This window comes from Neolamprologus multifasciatus, chromosome 3, assembly GCF_963576455.1.
Source record: "Neolamprologus multifasciatus chromosome 3, fNeoMul1.2, whole genome shotgun sequence".
In the NCBI taxonomy this organism is placed as follows: Eukaryota; Metazoa; Chordata; class Actinopteri; order Cichliformes; family Cichlidae; genus Neolamprologus; species Neolamprologus multifasciatus.
In genome coordinates, this window is record NC_140441.1 from 6,874,245 (window position 1) to 6,889,336 (window position 15,092).

The 15,092-nt window shown below is 46.4% G+C and overlaps 2 protein-coding genes across 3 annotated transcripts in view; both read right to left on the minus strand.

Moving 5' to 3' along the window:
• Window positions 1-14,656, minus strand: part of LOC146521311 (uncharacterized) — a 113,087-nt gene extending 98,431 nt beyond the window's left edge. The window contains exon 1 of the mRNA XM_085155075.1: window positions 14,615-14,656. The gene's annotated coding sequence lies outside the window, so the exon portion shown is untranslated. The remainder of the gene's footprint in view (window positions 1-14,614) is intronic.
• Window positions 1-14,746, minus strand: part of LOC146521310 (uncharacterized) — a 126,546-nt gene extending 111,800 nt beyond the window's left edge. Inside the window, exon 1 of one of the 2 annotated variants that reach the window (XM_085155021.1) lies at window positions 14,615-14,746. The gene's annotated coding sequence lies outside the window, so the exon portion shown is untranslated. Of the gene's footprint in view, window positions 1-9,994; window positions 12,140-14,614 lie in introns of those variants that run through there. The other variant, XM_085155022.1, reaches the window with a different exon arrangement.
• Between the last annotated feature and the right edge of the window lie 346 nt (window positions 14,747-15,092).

Below are 15,092 nucleotides of genomic sequence, written 5' to 3' on the forward strand. Positions count from 1 at the left end.
TGTATTCTGTAATGTATTCCGTTACATTACTCAATGAGAGTAACGTATTCTAAATACTTTGGATTACTTAATATATTATTATGCTGTTTACAACTACATGAATGTACTATTGCTGTGATTTATTGCTGTTACTGAAGGTCACAGCGGCTCCGAACCGTAGTAAAGGGACCTCTGGCTAATAAGGTGGGTTTGTGTCGGGCTCGTAGCCGAAAACTAGCTTTACTTTGTTTGGGTCAACTTTGCTAGCGAGAGACAGAGAGAGGTGTTGAAAGGCTGCTCCAACAGAACTTATTGTTTCGGAGGAAAACACGAACACGGTGTACAGTCGAGTTTTAATAGCTTACTTACAACTGGGCTCGTCAGGCTCTCTTCTTGGCTGCAGTGGTTATTATTATATTTACATGCTTCCAGCTCCTGTTTTTGCTCGATGACAGCTCGTACTTTTCCTTTTTCTTCCTCCCTCGCTCACAGACACATAACGGGTATGGCAGTCCATTCTCCCTGCAGCACGGACTGCACTGCCTATGATGCTACATTCTTTAGAGCTATACCTGTAGCATTCTGCCTATTAGCTTAGCACAACAACAACAAAAAGGCCTCTCTCACCCAGGAAACACGCAGAGAGAGAGAGCGTCGCCCTGTAACCATGGCAACCGCAACGCTGCCGCCTGGAACAACAGAACGTAGCTGTCAAACAAAACTCAAACAAGCCTGGCCCGCCACAATATGAAACAGGGAAGTACCGTGTGTAATCCATTTATTTCAACAAAGTAACTGTATTCTAAATACCACCTTTTTAAACGGTAACTGTAACGGAATACTGTTACTCATATTTTGTATTTTAAATACGTAACGGCGGTACATGTATTCCGTTATACCCCAACACTGCATATATTGTTACAAATATATGTAAGAATTGAGCCAAATTTAGTAATGCCAACAAAATGAATTAACAATATTTGTATCTTATATATGATACATCTATATATACACTGTCAAAGATACTTGTCTTTGAGTGAAGATTTAAGGTGATAGGACATAAATAAATGCAACTTGAATCTTTACTGAAGCTCAGTGTTTGACACAGAGTTCAAGTTCAATGCTGTAATAACTAATAATGATTAATATAATAATAACTGTAATATTGGCAGTATAATATTTACATTACCAACATGAGATTACTTTAGTCTCATGAGCAACATTAGCTAATTGTTATTTACTAGCCAATCTTAAAATGACAGTTCAGTACAGAAATGAAGCCCAACAATCATGTTTTTAGAGTCCCGCGGTCTCAGCCTCAGATACTCAACAAATCAAACAAAGCTCATAAAAAAATAAACAGATGAACAAAAACATTTTCTCTTTCATTTCAAACAATGCTGTATGAAACGTTTCCAGTTGTTAGTATCATGGTTGCTAGGCAACCTGAGCAGCGCCATGGAGGCCAGACCGTCCCATTACACAAGCATCTCACTTCCGGTCTTCGAGAACGATTCCCGCGTGGCCTGCATCCTCCAAGGCTGCAGACCCTGAATTGGAATACAGCTTATAAAGGTGTGTGTATGAGAAGTACTCCTCAGAACCACTTGGTGTTTGCTGTGACTGCATGTAGTGGGATCAATGGTAATAAAGCTTTGATGAAAAATACTTCAGCCTCATCTGACCCTTCTTCTCCAGCTGGGATATCAAAAGAATTGGTGAAGTCAAGATAAAGTGAACCTCAACAGCGCCTAGCCACACGAGAAGTCCGATCACTTTCTCTCTAAGCTTCTCAGACTCAGAACAAAAGTTGTCCGGCTTTGTGTGTCTGGCAAAACGCTTTTTACAAATCCTGCTGGAATAGGTCTGGTTACAGCCGCAGTCAAAGCACGATGGAAATAATTGAAGCAAGCAAATGTAGCCCTTTGGAACCCTTCGCAGTAGGCTTCCACTACTCTCTCTATAGGGCTTTGGAGTTGACGTCACGGAACACCGGGAATGCTGCGCCATCTTCCGGGGAAATGAATCAAAACAAACACACTGTGTTGTAACGACGACTACAAGAAAGATGCTTAAAAGTAGCTCAAAAGAGAATAGACTGTATAGAGACTGATTGCGTTGAGAGGCGAAGCAGCAGCACTTGCAGAAAATAGCGTGCATTGGAAATATGGACCCGCATGAAATACAGCCGTGACGTAGAATCCCTGAAGACCTAGCGCTATTGACGTAGCGTGACATTTTTTCATACCTTGTCAGTGGAGTCAGCGAGTACAAGTCATTAGTGCTGGGCGATATGACGATATATATTGTGTGGACGATAGAAAAGTGTCTATCGTGCCATTTGTCTTCTATTGTTTCTAACCCAAATTTTATAAATTATTACATAAAATATATAATTAACCCTTTACAACCGGTCAGAGAAGGCACTCCGTTTTACCTAACTATTTTTAAATCCCTGTAGAACTGGAACCAAAAATAATTTTTTTTGCATGTGAAACTGTTGTACTTGCATCTTACGCCATTAGCTTGTCCTCGGTCACGGTTTCCTTCCACATATAGCTTTGCAAAAATTGCATAAGAAGCACTTGCAGCAACAAAAACATAATATTCCAGAAACACGCTTTGCTGATGTTCATAACACTTCCTACGTTGGCATATACGTCACCGCGAATTATCGCATGTCCGCCATTACCTGCCCGAAACCGGAAGTGACGTCATTTTTGTGGGCCTTATAAGCCTATGTTGATGTTTATAAAAGTCATGTTTAACTTTATGCTTTTCTGTATTGTTTCTGGGATGCTTAGAACTCAAATTACACTGTTGGAAATATTATAATGCATCAAAATAAACTATTTTCATTTTTCCTGTTGTATATTCAATTCAATTCAATTTTATTTATATAGCGCCAAATCACAACAAATGTCGCCTCAAGGCGCTTCATACATACAGAGAAAAGCCCAACAATCAAATGACCCCCTATGAGCAAGCACTTTGGCGACAGTGGGAAGGAAAAACTCCCTTTTAACAGGAAGAAACCTCCGGCAGAACCAGGCTCAGGGAGGGGCGGCCATCTGCTGCGACCGGTTGGGGTGAGAGAAGGAAGACAGGATAAAAGACATGCTGTGGAAGAGAGACAGAGATTAATAACAGATATGATTCAATACAGAGAGGTCTATTAACACATAGTGAGTGAGAAAGGTGACTGGAAAGGAAAAACTCAATGCATCATGGGAATCCCCCGGCAGCCTACATCTATTGCAGCATAACTAAGGGAGGATTCAGGGTCACCTGGTCCAGCCCTAACTATATGCTTTAGCAAAAAGGAAAGTTTTAAGCCTAATCTTGAAAGTAGAGATAGTGTCTGTCTCCCGAATCCAAACTGGAAGCTGGTTCCACAGAAGAGGGGCCTGAAAACTGAAGGCTCTCCCTCCCATTCTACTTTTAAATACTCTAGGAACAACAAGTAGGCCTACAGAGCGAGAGCGAAGTGCTCTAATAGGGTGATATGGTACTACAAGGTCATTAAGATAAGATGGGGCCTGATTATTTAAGACCTTGTATGTGAGGAGCAGGATTTTGAATTCAATTCTGGATTTAACAGGAAGCCAAAACAGGAGAAATATGCTCTCTCTTTCTAGTCCCTGTCAGTACTCTTGCTGCAGCATTTTGGATTAGCTGAAGGCTTTTCAGCAAGTTTTTTGGACATCCTGATAATAATGAATTGCAGTAGTCCAGCCTGGAAGTAATAAATGCATGAACTAGTTTTTCAGCATCACTCTGAGACAGGATATTTCTAATTTTAGAGATGTTGCGCAAATGGAAGAACGCAGTCTTACATATTTGTTTAATATGTGCGTTGAAGGACATATCCTGGTCAAAAATGACTCCAAGGTTCCTCACAGTGTTACTGGAGGCCAAGGTAATGCCATCCAGAGTAAGAATCTGCTTAGATACCATATTTCTAAGCTTTTCAGCGCCGAGTACAATGACCTCAGTTTTATCTGAGTTAAGAAGCAGAAAGTTAGTGGCCATCCAAGTCTTTATGTCTTTAAGACATTCCTGCAGTTTAACTAATTGGTGTGTGTTATCTGGCTTCATGGACAGATAGAGCTGGGTGTCATCTGCATAGCAGTGAAAATGTATGCTATGTCTTCTAATGATGCTGCCTAGGGGAAGCATGTATAATGTAAACAGAATTGGTCCTAGCACTGAACCCTGTGGAACTCCATAATTAACCTCAGTGTGTGAAGAGGACTCTCCATTTACATGCACAAATTGGAGTCTATTAGATAGATATGATACTGTGGCGTGGGTGTGGTCTCTGGCCAGCTGCAGAGGAGGGGTGACACAGTGAGCTCCCGGGGCGGCGCAGGGGCGGGGTTGACAGGTGTGCTGGGTTCCGACCTTGATTATGTGTTTTCTTATGTTGGCAGTGACAGTCGGAGGGGAGCGGACGTGACAGTTGCAGAGAGCGGGAGTGACTGCAAACAAACACAAGTCTCTCAATAAAAACTTTGTACTGTCAAAATAAGCGCCCAGAGTGTGTTTTATCGGGTCGAACGCCACACTGGTGCCGAAACCCTGGCGCGATGTCCGGTCCCCTGCCGGCTCCCCCTGCTCCCCCGGTGGCGGCGCCGCCCGCCCAGCCGCCCGCCCAGCCGCCCGCCCAGCCGCTGCAGATCTTGGGCCAGATGATGTTGGACATGGCGGCGATGGCGGCTCGTCAGGCGGCCGCGCAGGACCAGCAGTTGGCGTTGCTTCGCCTCCAGTCGGAGCAGCAGGCCGCGGCTCTGGGGCAGCTGCTGGGGAATGCGGCCGCGCCGGCGCCCGCTCCTCCTCTGTCGGTGACGCTGCACCGGATGAGGGATGGGGAGGACCCGCTGGTCTTCATCGAGGCTTTCCAGGCCACGGCGGTGGCCTGTCGCTGGCCGGAGGAGGAATGGGCCGCCCGGCTGCTGCCGCTTCTGTCTGGCGAGGCCCAGACGGCGGCGCTGGGCCTGCCCCCCGGCTCGCGGGGGGTGTTTGAGGATGTGTGCCGGGCGGTGCTGGATCGGTTGGGTCTCTCCCCGGAGGATTACCGCCGTCAATTCCGGGCCAGCAGGATGACGGGAGGGGAGCGGCCGTTCGCATGGGCTCGACAGCTGGAGGATGCAGCGGCGAGGTGGTTGCGACCGGGCCCCTCGGCTGGGGAGGCCCGGATGCTAAACATGGTCGTCCTCGAGCAGTTCGTGGGGGGCCTGCCCGAGGCAACGGCTCGTTGGGTCCGCTGCCACCGCCCGGCGGAGTTGACGGCGGCGGTTACGCTGGCGGAGGACCATCTGGCGGCCAACCCGGCACCCAGCCGCGAGGAGCCGCGGCGGAGCGCCCGTGTTCCGCCGCCCAGGCCTCCGGCGGCGGCGTCACAGCGGAGGAACGGCGGCCCTGCGGGAACGGAGCAGGCAGCGGGGTGGAGCCCCAGGAACCCGTTCCGGCCGCTGCTTCCCGCCGGAAACCCCGCGGCCGCCGAGGTTGCCCCGGAGCCACGGGGAGCCGCACAGACGCCGGGGCCGGACTGCTGGAAGTGCGGGCGGCCGGGGCACCTGCGCCGAGAATGTCCGCTCATGGAGGTGGGGCAGGTGTTCCGTGTTGCCGGCGCTCCAGCGCCCGCCCTCGGTCCGGGAGGGACGTACCGCGTGCCGGTAAGGTGTCAAGGGGGTATTCGCCATGCTTTGATGGACACGGGCTGCACGCAGACCCTGGTCCACCAAAGTTTGGTTCGCCCCGGGGCATTGTTGGAGGCTAACTGGGTGGAGGTTAAATGTGTGCACGGGGATGTTCACAAGTACCCGGTAGTGTCACTGTTGCTAAAATTCAGGGGCAAAACGCATAGAGTGAAGGCGGCGGTTAGCCCGCGCCTGTCGCATCCCCTTATTTTGGGTACGAATTGGCCGGGGTTCCACAGCTTACTGGGGCAGTACGCGGGGATGCGATCGCGGTCTGTCAATTCATGTAACGTTTGCGCGGCACTCAGCGGTGACGCGGGGTCGACCGACACTGACTCTGGGGGGAGGAGGTGGCGGGGACTTCCACGGAAGCCCCGCTGCCTCCCGTTGTGCACCCCACGGAAGATTTTCCACTAGAGCAGTCTCGGGACGACACCCTACGCTCAGCCTATGACCAAGTGATAGAGATTGATGGTCGCTTGGTGCACCCTGACGCTGCGCGAACTTACCCTCATTTCCTATTGCGGAACGATCGGCTTTATCGAGTGAGCCGCGACACTCACACTGAGGGGATTCGCACACAGTTGTTGGTGCCGCAAAGCCGCCGGGAAACTGTTTTCCAGGCGGCTCATTCGAACCCCATGGCAGGGCATTTGGGTGGTGAGAAAACTCTGGAGCGCATAATGGCCCGATTCTATTGGCCGGGCATTTGGGCCGACGTGCGCCGCTGGTGTGCGTCGTGCCCAGAATGCCAGCTGGTTAACCAGCCGGCCGTACCAAAGGCGCCGCTGCGCCCATTACCACTGATGGAGATCCCGTTTGAGCGTATTGGTATGGATCTCATCGGGCCATTTCACCGGAGTGCACGCGGCTATCGCTTTGTGCTGGTCCTGGTGGACTACGCAACGCGATACCCGGAAGCAGTGCCGCTGCGCACGATTTCAGCGAAGAGCGTGGCTCAGGCGCTGTTTCAGGTCATCTCCCGAGTCGGTATTCCGAATGAAATACTGACTGACCAGGGCACGTCGTTCATGTCGCGCACACTGCGGGAACTGTACGAATTACTGGGTATCAAATCTATTCGGACTAGTGTCTACCACCCTCAGACTGACGGGCTGGTGGAGAGGCTGAATAAGACCTTGAAATCCATGATTCGTAAGTTCATTCGCGAGGATGAACGCAATTGGGATCGCTGGTTAGACCCTCTGTTGTTTGCAGTGCGGGAGGTGCCCCAGGCCTCCACGGGATTTTCTCCCTTTGAGCTGTTGTACGGCAGAAAACCGCGGGGGGTGCTCGACCTAATTAAAGAAAACTGGATTTAACCAAGGGCTACTGGCAGATTCCCTTGTCTGCAGAGTCCAAGGAAAAGACGGCCTTCTCCACTCCGTACGGGTTGTACCAATTCGTTGCGCTTCCGTTCGGCTTGTTCGGAGCCCCTGCCACTTTTCAGCGCCTTATGGACCGGGTGCTGCGGCCCCACGCTGCCTATGCTGCCGCCTATTTAGACGACGTCATCATTTACAGTGACACATGGGCGGAGCATGTGCGGCGTGTGGCCGAGGTGCTGGAGTCCCTGAGGCAGGCGGGGCTCACGGCCAACCCGAAGAAGTGTGCGGTTGGACGGAGGGAGGTACAGTATTTGGGGTACCACTTGGGGGGCGGGCAGGTGCGACCTCAAGTGGACAAGACGGCGGCGATCGCATCCTGCCCGCGGCCCAAGACGAAAAAAGAGGTGAGATGGTTTCTGGGGCTGGCCGGCTATTACCGGCGATTCGTACCAGGGTTCGCGGACTTGACCAGCCCCCTGACTGATCTCACCCGCAAGGGTGCCCCGGATCTGGTCCAGTGGACGGAGCGGTGCCAGGCGGCGTTTGTGCAGGCGAAGCGGGCTCTCTGTGGAGAGCCGCTGCTGTACACACCTAATTTCTCCCTCCCTTTTTGTCTGCAGACTGACGCCTCGAACAGAGGGCTGGGGGCCGTTTTGTCCCAGCAGGTGGGGGGAGTTGACCGGCCGGTCGTCTACATCAGCCGCAAGCTGACGGACCGCGAGTCGCGATATAGCACCGTGGAGAAGGAGTGCCTGGCGATCCGGTGGGCGGTCGACTCCCTTCGCTACTACCTCCTGGGCCGCCCATTCACCCTCTGCTCAGACCACACCCCGCTGCAGTGGCTCCACCGCATGAAGGATGCCAACGCCAGGATCACTCGGTGGTATCTGGCTATGCAGCCCTTTAAATTCAAGGTGATCCATAGGCCGGGTGCACAGATGGTCGTGGCCGATTTCCTCTCCCGCTCGCGGGGGGGGGAGTAGGTTCGGCCGGATGGGCCCCGGCCTCAGTCGGGCGGTGGGGATGTGTGGCGTGGGTGTGGTCTCTGGCCAGCTGCAGAGGAGGGGTGACACAGTGAGCTCCCGGGGCGGCGCAGGGGCGGGGTTGACAGGTGTGCTGGGTTCCGACCTTGATTATGTGTTTTCTTATGTTGGCAGTGACAGTCGGAGGGGAGCGGACGTGACAGTTGCAGAGAGCGGGAGTGACTGCAAACAAACACAAGTCTCTCAATAAAAACTTTGTACTGTCAAAATAAGCGCCCAGAGTGTGTTTTATCGGGTCGAACGCCACAGATACAAACCACTGCAGTGCAGTACCTGTAATACCTACAGCATGTTCTAATCGCTCTAACAGGATATTATGGTCAATAGTATCGAATGCTGCACTAAGGTCAAGAAGGACAAGCACAGAGATGAGTCCACTGTCAGAGGCCATAAGAAGATCATTTGTAACCTTCACTAAAGCTGTTTCTGTGTTGTGATGAACTCTGAAACCTGACTGAAACTCTTCAAATAAACCATTCCTCTGCAGATGATCTGTTAGCTGTTTGACAACTACTCTTTCAAGGATTTTTGATATGAAAGGAAGGTTGGAGATTGGCCTATAGTTAGCTAAGACTGCTGGGTCTAGAGATGGCTTCTTGAGTAAAGGTTTAACTGCAGCCACCTTGAAGGCCTGTGGTACATAGCCGATTATTAGAGATAGGTTGATCATATATAAGATCGAAGAATTAATCAATGGCAGGACTTCTTTGAGCAGTTTTGTAGGAAAGGGGTCTAAAAGACACGTTGATGGTTTGGAGGAAGTAATTATTGAAGTTAACTCAGAAGGATCGATTGGAGAAAAAGAGTCTAACTTAACATCAATGGAACTAAGAGTAGCTATATAAAAATTAGCGTATCTCAAAAATAAAACTATGAAGACACTCAAAATAAATTTCTCGTGGTTGGAAACTTTTCTATTTACAGTTTTGAGAGATACACCTCTTATTTTTTTTTAACTAAAATATATGTAAAAAACAAAACAAAAAGATTTTCAATTCTTTTGTAGTTTATTGCACTACAAGTTTTCCAATTTATGTAGTTACTATGGACCTAATGGATACATATGCATACTTATTATTAAAATTTGGGCTACAACAGTTTTATTAATATATGGAAACTTGAAATGCTCCCACAAATGGCACTACTACAGTTAAAGAAATTGCAATAATTTATTCATATTTATTAAAAATAATTCTAATTACACATCTTGCTTCCATGTTTGTATCCTGTGTCACTAAAAATACATTTTATTTTAGTTTTATACATTGATTAATGACCTGCAGAATCTCCTTATCATATTAAGTGATTCATAATTGTCACTTCACTTAAAAGTGATGACATCCTTGCATTACATACTTGAGGATCATTTTTTGCAGGCGGGTTTCTGAGAGAGAACAGGCAGATTTAGAATATAACATGCAGCGTTCTATAGATGGGTGCATAAAAAAAAAGAAAAATTACATGTATGTGCTACCTTTCTAAACACTTTGTTACATTTATGATAAAGTAGATAAAACATATTTGTGTCAGCCTTGGTTCATTAGTTTTTGTCTTTAAATTAACTTTGTCTGTGTGTGTTTCAAGTCCTGCACTCTCAAAGACTGAATGAACCAGCATTGCAGCCATGGGTCACTGAGCAACACAGGGAAGATTGAAGCCGCCCACTGCACCTGTATGGCCGGAGTCGTGGAGACCTGCAGCCAAGTCGCTGCTCTTCTGTTTAATGTAGAAGCAACAGTGCAGATCCGTGGCACAAGGACTGTTACAGATGAACCTGCATACTGGGTTTTGCTGGGTAATATGACCAAGATACAACCAGAGGTTGGCCATGAGATGGACTTCTCCTCTTCAGCTGCCCAAAAAAAGGCTCTTGATCAAAACATAAACAGACCATCCGTATTGAAAGGTAAAACTAGCCGTCCTCAAAAAAGAAAAATCCTACCTGCTACTGTGGAGGAGTTGTCACCGCTATAGGGCATTGGAGCGTGATGTCACGGGGGTGGGCGTGGAAAGGATCTTGGCCTGATGCGCCATTTTCCGGGTCCAAACAAAGTGCAAGCGAAAAAGGAGCGAAGGCACACACAACAGCCATGGTTCGTATTTGCTGTGTGGTCGGCTGTGGAATAAGCTTAAAAAGGGGTTGTCTTTTTATTCTTTCCTAACCTGGAAGCATCATGAGGGAACTTATATGGCGGACCTTACAAAACGAAGGCGTCCAGCCTGGATAGCAGCCATGAGACGGCTTGATATCCAGTTTGCTTCCATCTCCAGATATCTGTTGGTGTGCTCCAGACATTTTCACCCCGGTAAGTTCTGTATGTTCATATCACTCTTTATAGCTTAATAATATTATCGTTGGGGCTCTTGGAGGTTATAGAAATATGCAAACAAACATAGAATTGAGTGACTGTGCAGACATATGTGCTATGTAACGATTTTCTAACTCTTTCGCACAACTGTAGGGAAGCCTGCCTATGAAATGAATCAAACAAATCCAGACTGGTTACCAACGTTACCAACGACGGTTGGGGTTAACAAGATACGTGAAGATATGGGGGTAGGACAGTGGCGGTAAGTTGTCTGGGTCTTTACTCCACTGCCGTATTTCATAGTCCACACCAGAGGCGGAGGCAGACATTTGAAACACCCAGGGCTTAGCGCTAAAGGGTAGTATGATGTGGGATTTTTTTTTTTTTTTTGGGGGGGGGGGGGGGGGGGTTAGAAATTACTGAAAGATTAATTGGAGCATAGCTGAGCCACTGTGTGAGAGCTGAGCAGCAAAAGGAAATTAAGTGATGGTAGAAATGACTGAAAGATTAATAGGCTTTGTTATGAATTTTGTTCAAAAAAGAATGACTTCATATAGGAAAGAAAATATATATCACATATGCAGGACACCTTAAACTAGTTTTTTAATTAAGCAGCAAGGCAGAACAAAGTCGGCCTGTATCAAGACACGCGGACTAAACCCCAATTCAACCAAACCCAGAACTGATCTGCAATTAAAACAGGACTACAACAGTTCAAAATCAGGACTACTTAGGACATGGCTATTCAACTAAGAAGTTAGTTGGGCCAGATTTTCAAACCGAGGAATTTATCTGGGCCAGATATTTTTTTGCAGCCAGTAAGCAGCAGATCATGATAAATTTCAAACCCACACAACTGTATTGAAAAACAAGTAATTTTTTTTATTCCTTTTTCCCCTGTAAATCTGGTGACCTCTCACAAATGCACACCAAAAGGTCCATTTAAAAAAGGGGAACTATAACTAAACTATTTTTTTTTGCACATTTGAAATAATAATAATAAAAAACATTTTGAACCCATCTCCTGCTATAGACATTACATCAGTTTTCTTCAGGTCATCTAACAGCATTTCAAACTCGTCTGACGCCAGAACTTCAACTCTACGAACTGTCTGACAGGGGTACGTTTTTAAATAGCAGATGTCACACTTACTTTAATTTTTTCGTCACTTATCACCGCATCCACCACGGCCAGCATGCAGTATTTCACTGTTTCAGAATCTGTGGAAGGCCTTTTCTTCTTCGCCAAGAAGCAAACACGAAGGAAAACTGCTGCAACTCTCTCTTGGACTGTACAGGACCCTCACCATGGTAGTACAACTCTGGTTGTAAGATTATTAAACTCGTAGTTAAACTGTACTTTTGCAGCCCTCTCCTGAGATTGCTCTGGAAAGTTTGTGTAGAAAGTCTGGTGTTTGTCATTGTGGTGCCTTCGTAAGTACAGCAACACACTCACTGCAAATTAAACACATTGGTTTGGCATTTGGATTTGGCGGTAAAATGAATAAGTATTTGTCAGTCCAGGCAGGGTTAAACCGAAGTTTTCATTGTCAATTTTGCGCTTTTGGACTGAGAAAGACGTGCTGTTGTCGCATCATATATTACGATGATTGTTTAATATGTTTACATCACGGAGCATTGTGGGTTAAATATTGCTAGGCTACTAGGAGTGTTGCATTCACAGTCTACACTACGCTGTAGGAATTTTTACTTTTTTTAAATTAATTAATGAATTAATTTTTTGCGTTTTCTCTGTGTTTCTGCTAGGACCACAGGCAGGGCCACTCGCAGGTTGCTTCTGGGCCGCATTTGGCCCACGCGCCGCATTTGGCCCGCGGGCCGCCATTTGAATAGGCTTGACTTAGGATTTAACCAAGACAGAACCAGAATCAGAACTAGATGATATTAGCACTAAAAATCATCATAGACCTGCACTACACTTATTTTTTTAATGCTACCAAAAGTACAATATTTAGATTGAGAAAAGTTTATATAATTATTTAGCCTTGTTGTGCAAACAAGCCTGCATAACTTAATAAATATATAACTCAAATATACAGTTGAAACCAGATATTTACATACTCTTCAGATAAAAACACTTTTTAATTGTAACATCAAATCAGAGTAAATATTTTTTTTTTTTAGATTGATAAATATAAAAACATATTTGTTAACTTTAAGAGTAAAGAGAGAAACTCTCTGTATTTCTTAATTGTAAATGGACCCAAATTGTATTCAAACTTGAGCCACACTTATGGAGCGCCACAATTCTTTTCCTGGTGTTTTGGTTGACATCTCTTGATTTTCCAATTTCAAAGAAACAGGCTCTGTGTTTTGCCTTACATACATCCACAGGTGTGCCACCAATTTACTCACATGGATTCTACTAACCTATCAGAAGCTTCTTAAGGTCAGAATGGAAACGTCTGCAGTTTTCTTATTAATTAACAATAAACTTAGTATATATGTACTCCTAAATTTGATGAAAGTGATAAAAAATAGACAGCTCTGTCTCTCTTTATTCTGACATTTAACTCATTCACAAGATATTTCAGTATTTATTTATCCAAAACAAAACAAGTTTACTCTAAATTGATGTTGTACAGTAAAAAAATGTTCTTGTATTTTCCATAAAGTGTATGTAAATATCTGGTTTCAACTGTGAATATACTGCTGTGTATTGAAGTTCCTCTTGTTTTGCATAGATATACTGAACCACATACAAAGCATAATATATAAAATAACATCTAACTGAGTTTTTTCTTTGAAAGAAGCTCCTTATGTCCATTCTTGTATATCAGTGCATTACTGAAACCGATTTATTTAGCCGTGGAGGGTAACAACTGAAAATATGAAATAAACACACATGTAAGCTAAGACTCTCTAAAAAAACAGCATTGTTGTTGTTCAGCTTTTCATTTCGCCATTTGTTGATTCACTTGAAGAGCAAGTAACCTAATATGGGTCAAGTGATCAGTTTGACATCAATCTTTCGTGATACATCGTCATATTTAAATTTTTTGCACAGTACGAATGATTTGCTTTGGTACCTGGATGAACTTCAGTTCTCCTCTGTCTGCCTGGCTCCGTTTCTCCAACAGCACACTCACAGGCAGTAGCTGCCCCGCCCCGCTTAGTGCCTGACCTCGGATCATACCAATATTAGGGGGGATTTAGCACAGTCGTAAATTCCCACAGTGTGCACTACGTGCTTCGGATATTGTGTGTAGCTTTTTGTTTTATACAGTTGTAAGCCAGGCATCTAACTATGAAAAAATTACACTCCAAAAGACCCCGGGCTTCTGGCTCAGTAAGCCACGCCCCCCCTGCCACTGGTCCACACAAATTCTTTTTACACATACAGATCCTGATTTACAAGTACAAGACTGATTTACAAGTACAAACTATTTATGACCACGGAGCTTGCAAAGAAAAGGATTATAGATAGATCTATAATCCAGTTTTGAGATCCCTTCCCAGACGCCTTAACGCCCACTCACACCCTGGGCCATCTGACCTCAGGAATTTGCATGATAAGGTGGGGCCAGGTTTCACAATGAACTCACCCGAAACTCTGGCTGATTGGGACCCACACCCAGTTCCACACCTTGGCTCAGGCGATTAGAGGATCATCAGGGGGTCCTTTTGTCCCTCTGTGGGGGGACACTCCCACTAGGGTTATATCTGGGACTCTCCACCATTTGACCTTAGAACTGAAGAAGCCTCTCGGATGAGAGGTGAAACGTCTTCAAGTAACTTAAAGAAGTCCAGACGCTTTTCTTTGCAAGCTCCTTTGACTACGATGACCTGGATGACTGAGAACCTTCACAGACATATTTATGACCACATTTTGAGCCCATACTTGAGCTTTGCCCCGGAAAATGGCGCATCAGGCCAAAATCTTTTCCACGCCCACCCCTGTGACATCACGCTCCAAAGCCCTTTGGCCCCCTTCTCAGCAAGCTTCCACTACTCTCACCCTGGGGTTGCGCTCCCCGACGCTTGTACCTGTGGCTCCATGTCCTGGGGGTGGGGGTTGGTTGTTCTCCTGCCCTGCACCCCATCCTTTTGTTTATATTCCAAGACTATTTTTCTTTATGTATTCTTTCCCCCCAGCAACCGCCATATTATGATGTTGCAATCACAAACTCTACAGTCTGTCTAACTCCAATGTCTACCAAGCAATCTATTATTCTCAACAGAGCTAAACTCAGCATTAACTGAACCCACATTAAAGTTAGCTCGATGCTTACCTTTAGATGAGCCCACAAACCGAGAGAAACTCCGTGATGAAGCTGGAAGTCTTAAGAAACAGATCAGGGAGCAGAGACCCACGTGGTTACGCTGATCTCAGCTACGATCCAGGAGACAAGGGTGTGCAGATCGATGCAGATATCGATCCAAACGTTGGTAGTGGTATATGTTCCTGTAAGTTTACTACTTTACTCCCGTTTCATGAAAAAGCAGCTCTCTCTACTCGACACCTCTCCTCCCCTGCACACACACTTTGCTCCTCCCCCTTTACCCGGCTCCGTTGTGATTTGTTGCTGTGCGGTCACGTGACTCACCTGCACAACGTAACCCCGTGGAGTGTTATTTCAAAAGTAGCGCCAATCTCCTTTTGTTAAACTCTTTTCCTTGGCCTCGATGAAAACGTCATCGTGGGGAGAACAACTGCTGAGAAGTCAGGAAAAGAGAGGAGCTGTGCTGACAATTGGAACAGCCTTACAC